At 35.3% G+C, this 5727-nt stretch overlaps 1 long non-coding RNA gene across 1 annotated transcript; it reads left to right on the forward strand.

Moving 5' to 3' along the window:
• Positions 1-1317: 1317 nt before the first annotated feature.
• On the forward strand, positions 1318-3051 carry LOC149211716 (uncharacterized). The gene is made up of 3 exons (XR_016250179.1): positions 1318-1424; positions 1569-1662; positions 2929-3051. It is a non-coding gene; the product is annotated as an uncharacterized LOC149211716 (long non-coding RNA).
• Positions 3052-5727: the final 2676 nt, after the last annotated feature.

Consider the following 5727-nt stretch of genomic DNA (forward strand, 5'->3'; position numbering starts at 1 on the left):
GAGGTACATAGAAGAACTCTGGGACTTCCATTATTCTTAGAAGCACATGCTAGGATAAAGGTTATAACATTTACGTATTTTATAGAAGTGCAATAATTTTTTTTGCCTCATTCATGCTTATGGATATCACTACTTGGGTATATTGCATTTCCATTGTCAGTGAATATTTTTTTTTCAAACTGATAATATAGATGGTTTATTTTGAAAAGATTTTATAAAATTTATCTAGTTTCTCCCCCTAGGGATTCCTTGTCAATAATAAGCAGAGGTATGAGTTCATGTTTCATGATTACTCTTCCTTTCCAGGTAAAAGTGTTTGTATAAATTGTAATATTTGTTTCGTTGACTAATTCATTCATTTTGGTTGCAGGAAACATGCTTCAGTTTACCATAGGCTTCCTTCCAACAACAATTGGAACATGATTTCTCCAAAATAAAGCATAGCAGTTCATTGTTATAGACGACAATGAAGGTTTAAAATGTGGATGATGTAGGTGATAATCCATCTGATGTTCCATTTCGTGTGTATGAATCAGTAGTCTACAGTAATTATGGCTTAACAACAAAGCCTGCAAAATATTTTAGTTCCTTCAACTGGTAATGGGAATCACCTGATATCAACATCCTCATCCTCATCTGCATATAAGAAATCTTTTAGTGTCTCTAGCAAAAATCTAATGGTCAAAAGAATAACGAGGAATATCTTTAGCAGTGGGAGATTGCAAAAGGATCTTGATGAATAATGGATTCACCTATAAGGCTCAGTATTCAGATTTTGAAGAATGAAGGAAATAACCTAGACCCTTTTAATTCATCTAGAACATATCGAAACTACCTTTTCTATGGAGATGACTTCACTAACTACCTTCTCTAAAGAAGCGGTTAGGCATCCTTAGATGAAAGAGTGGTATTCCAGGATTGATAGTTCTACCTCCCACCTCTGCCTCTTGTGCTTCTGTTGGATCAACAAGTGGTCCATTATTATTATGAGAGATAAATATATCTTGGAGAATCCAACTTTACACCTCTACTAATTTCATAGTTATGTGCCTTGCAAAAAGGTAAACCTATACCAATAATATGTATTGCAAGAAATATAGCTTTTAATGTCAGAGGTGGTTTTTTTAAGTGAGTAGTATGTCTTTGTATTAAGTTTGGATGCAGAAAGGTTTTAGTATTGATTATGCATTTAAAAACTTCCCTTTCACCAGCATGAAATAAATTCATTTAAATTTCTATTTGATTATACTATAAATGTCCTTTCTGTTGTCAAAAAGTACATGTGTTTTAATATTGTTGGATGTCTGTGTTATTACAGAGATTTTGATGAGGGCCTTTCTCAAACAATCACCAGAATCTTATACGAAACTGATGTGGCAGATCTTCCATCTACACCTGATGTCAGCAACTACTTGGTGAGAAAGGTTTGAACTCTGGATTCTCTTTGTCATTATGTTATTCATATTCTGCTCTTGGATTATATCCTTGTGTGTAGCATGACTGATTCAACATCAAGTTAGCCTGACACATGTTTTTGTTCTTTGTATTCTATGCGGGTATGGGTACAGGATGAAGCAGCTATAGCAAATGGAAACACTGACTTGCCTGTGCTAGGGCCCAGAACGCATGATTTACGGTGAATCTAAAAGGGGATTGAAACATGTAAATTGCAGTCCTTTTTAGTGTTCAATGTTGGGTTGGCTATATCATGAGTAAATGGCTAACTAATAGAGAAAAATATTTACTTCTTATCCTCAAATGAGATTTTGTAACTGGTCATTAGCTTCAAGCAGTCAAAGAAAACTTTTAGTTATAACAGATTGCCCATCATTTTGTTGGTTTACCATTTTAAGCAAATGATATTATTATTTACAGTTTTCATTGTTACTTCAGGATGAAAACGTAGTTCCAAAATCTAGCGATGCCTTGTGTTGTGATGGACACTCAAGATCCAAAATCATTAATGGTCCCTTTTCAGCAAGAACAACCAATTGTCATTCCTCCATTTGATAGCTAATACCTACCACATGACAAGGTTCTTGAACATTCTCATGCATTTCCACCAATTAAGTCTTCTCATTCTATTATTGTTGGTGCTTCAGAAGCAAGTGTCGATAGTTCACCAGGTAGGGAAGAAGGAGAAATCCCTGAATTGAGTTGGATCTAGATAGAAGGAGGATACCTCTGATTTTAGAGCATGGACGAGACAATGCAGTGCACAATTCCAACTCTGCAGATCCTCCATCATCCTTGAGGTTAATGCCACAAAGGAATGCCAAACTTAATCAACATCCCTTTGTATGGGCAGGAGTAGAAGATAAAATATGCCTCCAGCTTATAAAATCATCACAAGGGCTAGCTTTTAGACCAGAAGCTCAAACTATCGATACCATACATTCTAAGAACAATCCCTCTTACAGTGGCCCAGAATATCCTCATGGTGTGGATGGGCATAACTGTGACTCTAGAAGGGGGCTACCTAAAGAGGTACATAGAAGAACTCTGAGACTTCCATTCTTCTTAGAAGCACATGCTAGGATGCAGGTTTCCTTCTACCTAAAGAGGTACATAGAAGAACTCTGGGACTTCCATTATTCTTAGAAGCACATGCTAGGATAAAGGTTATAACATTTACGTATTTTATAGAAGTGCAATAATTTTTTTTGCCTCATTCATGCTTATGGATATCACTACTTGGGTATTGCATTTCCATTGTCAGTGAATATTTTTTTTCAAATTGATAATATAGCTGGTTTATTTTGAAAAGATTTTATAAAATTTATCTAGTGTCTCCCCCTAGGGATTCCTTGTCAATAATAAGCAGAGGTATGAGTTCATGTTTCATGATTACTCTTCCTTTCCAGGTAAAAGTGTTTGTATAAATTGTAATATTTGTTTCGTTGACTGATTCATTCATTTTGGTTGCAGGAAACATGCTTCAGTTTACCATAGGCTTCCTTCCAACAACAATTGGAACATGATTTCTCCAAAATAAAGCATAGTAGTTCATTGTTATAGACGACAGTGAAAGTTTAAAATGCGGATGATGTAGGTGATAATCCATTTGATGTTCCATTTTGTGTGTATGAATCAGTAGTCTACAGTAATTATGGCTTAACAACAAAGTCTGCAAAATATTTTAGTTCCTTCAGCTAGTAATGGGAATCACCCGATATCAACATCCTCATCTGCATATAAGAAATCTTTTAGTGTCTCTAGAAAAAATCCAATGGTCAAAAGAATAACGAGGAATATCTTTAGCAGTGGGAGATTGCAAAAGGATCTTGATGAATAATGGATTCACCTATAAGGCTCAGTTTTCAGATTCTGCAGAATGAAGGAAATAACCTAGACCCTTTTAATTCATCTAGAACTTACCAAAACTACCTTTTCTATGGAGATGACTTCACTAACTACCTTCTCTAAAGAAGCGGTTAGGCATCCTTAGATGAAAGAGTGGTATTCCAGGATTGATAGTTCTACCTCCCACCTCTGCCTCTTGTGCTTCTGTTGGATCAACAAGTGGAACTGTCTGTTTATTTCTCCTATTTTGATCCATTATTATTATGAGAGATAAACATATCTTGGAGAAGTCCAACTTTACACCTCTACTAATTTCATAGTTATGTGCCTTGCAAAAAGGTAAACCTGTACCAATAATATGTATTGCAAGAAATATAGCTTTTAATGTCAGAGGTGGTTTTTTTAAGTGAGTATTATGTTTTTGTATTAAGTTTGGATGCAGAAAGGTTTTAGTATTGATTATGCATTTAAAAACTTCCCTTTCACCAGCATGAAATAAATTCATTTAAATTTCTATTTGATTATACTATAAATGTCCTTTCTGTTGTCAAAAAGTACATGTGTTTTAATATTGTTAGATGTCTGTGTTATTACAGAGATTTTGATGAGGGCCTTTCTCAAACAATCACCAGAATCTTATACGAAACTGATGTGGTAGATCTTCCATCTGCACCTGATTTTGTGTGTATGAATCAGTAGTCTACAGTTATTATGGCTTAACAACAAAGCCTGCAAAATATTTTAGTTCCTTCAACTAGTAATGGGAATCACCTGATATCAACATCCTCATCTGCATATAAGAAATCTTTTAGTGTCTCTAGCAAAAATCCAATGGTCAAAAGAATAACGAGGAATATCTTTAGCAGTGGGAGATTGCAAAATTACCAGCTAAGAAGACATGTAAGCTGACCAGAACATAGTGACCATAGAAATTTTAAAATAAGCTGACCATCAAGAATGGTTAATTTTTTTCTTCTAATAAACAGATGGCCAGCTGAATGTGTCATGATACGTGGGAGAACACCCGGGGCCTTGAATACCGGGCCAAAATATGTGTTGTTACATAGTGAATATGTTTGAATGTGGTCTTTTGTGGTTAGCCTAGATAGATATTTGTGGTTGATCATTAGTTGATTATGCATGATTATGTTAATGTATTCGAATATGATCAATTTAAATTGAGTATGATGAATTATAGTTGAATATGTTTTATAAGATTGATTATGGTTAATTATAAATTTAATCATGATTTGTTAATAGTGGATAAGGGTAATTATGTTTGTCTATAGTTAAATTTAGTTGACAAATATGGAGAAAGGAATCAAATGAGATTTTTTAACTGGTCATTAGCTTCAAGCAGTCAGAGAAAATTTTTAGTTGTAACAGATTGCCCATCGTTTTCTTGGTTTACTGTTTTAACTATATTAGAGCCCACTATGCACATGATATTATTGTTTACAGTTTTGATTGTTGCTTCAGGATGAAAATGTAGTTCCAAAATCTAGCGTTGCCTTGTACTGTGATGGACACTCAAGATCCAAAATCATTAATGGCCCCTTTTCAGCAAGAACAACCAATTGTCAGTCCTCCATCTGATAGCCAATGCCAACCACACTACAAGGTTCCTGAACATTCTCATACAGTTCCACCTATAGAGTCTTCTCATTCTATTACTGTTGATGCTTCAGAAGCAAGTGTTGATGGTTCACCAAGTAGGGAAGAAGGAGAAATCCCTGAGTGTGAGTTGGATCTAGATAGAAGGAGGAGACTTCTGATTTTAGATCATGGACGAGACAATGGAGTGCACAACTCCAACTCTGCAGATCCGCCATCATCCTTGAGGTTCATGCCGCAAAGGAATCCCCAACTTAATCAACATCCCTTTGGAGGTTTATGCCACAAAGGAATCCCCAACTTAATCAACATCCCCTTTGTATGGGTAGGAGCAGAAGATAAAATATGCCTCTAGCTTATAAAATCGTCACAAGGGCTAGCTTTTAGGCCAGAAGCTCAAACTATCGATACTGTACATTCTAAGAACAATCCCTATTACAGTGGCCCAAAATATCCTCATGGCGTGGATAAGCATAATTATGACTCTAGAAGGGGGCTACCTAAAGAGGTACATAGAAGAACTCTGAGAATTCCATTCTTCTTAGAAGCACATGCTAGATACAAGTTATAACATTTATGTATTTTATAGAAGTGCAATAATATTTTTTGCCTCATTCATGCTTTTATGGATATCACTACTTGGGTATTGCATTTCCACTGCCAATGAATATTTTTTTTCAAATGGACAATATAGCTGGTTTACTTTGACAAGATTCCATAAAATTTATCTGGTGTCTCCCCCTAGGGATTCCTTGTCAATAATAAGCAGAGGTATGAGTTCATTTTTCGTGATTACTCTTCCTTTCTAGG

The sequence above is a fragment of the Pinus tabuliformis genome, chromosome 1_1, assembly GCF_031772625.1.
Source record: "Pinus tabuliformis cultivar Carrire ecotype Pingquan chromosome 1_1, CPIR1, whole genome shotgun sequence".
NCBI classification, from domain to species: domain Eukaryota; kingdom Viridiplantae; phylum Streptophyta; class Pinopsida; order Pinales; family Pinaceae; genus Pinus; species Pinus tabuliformis.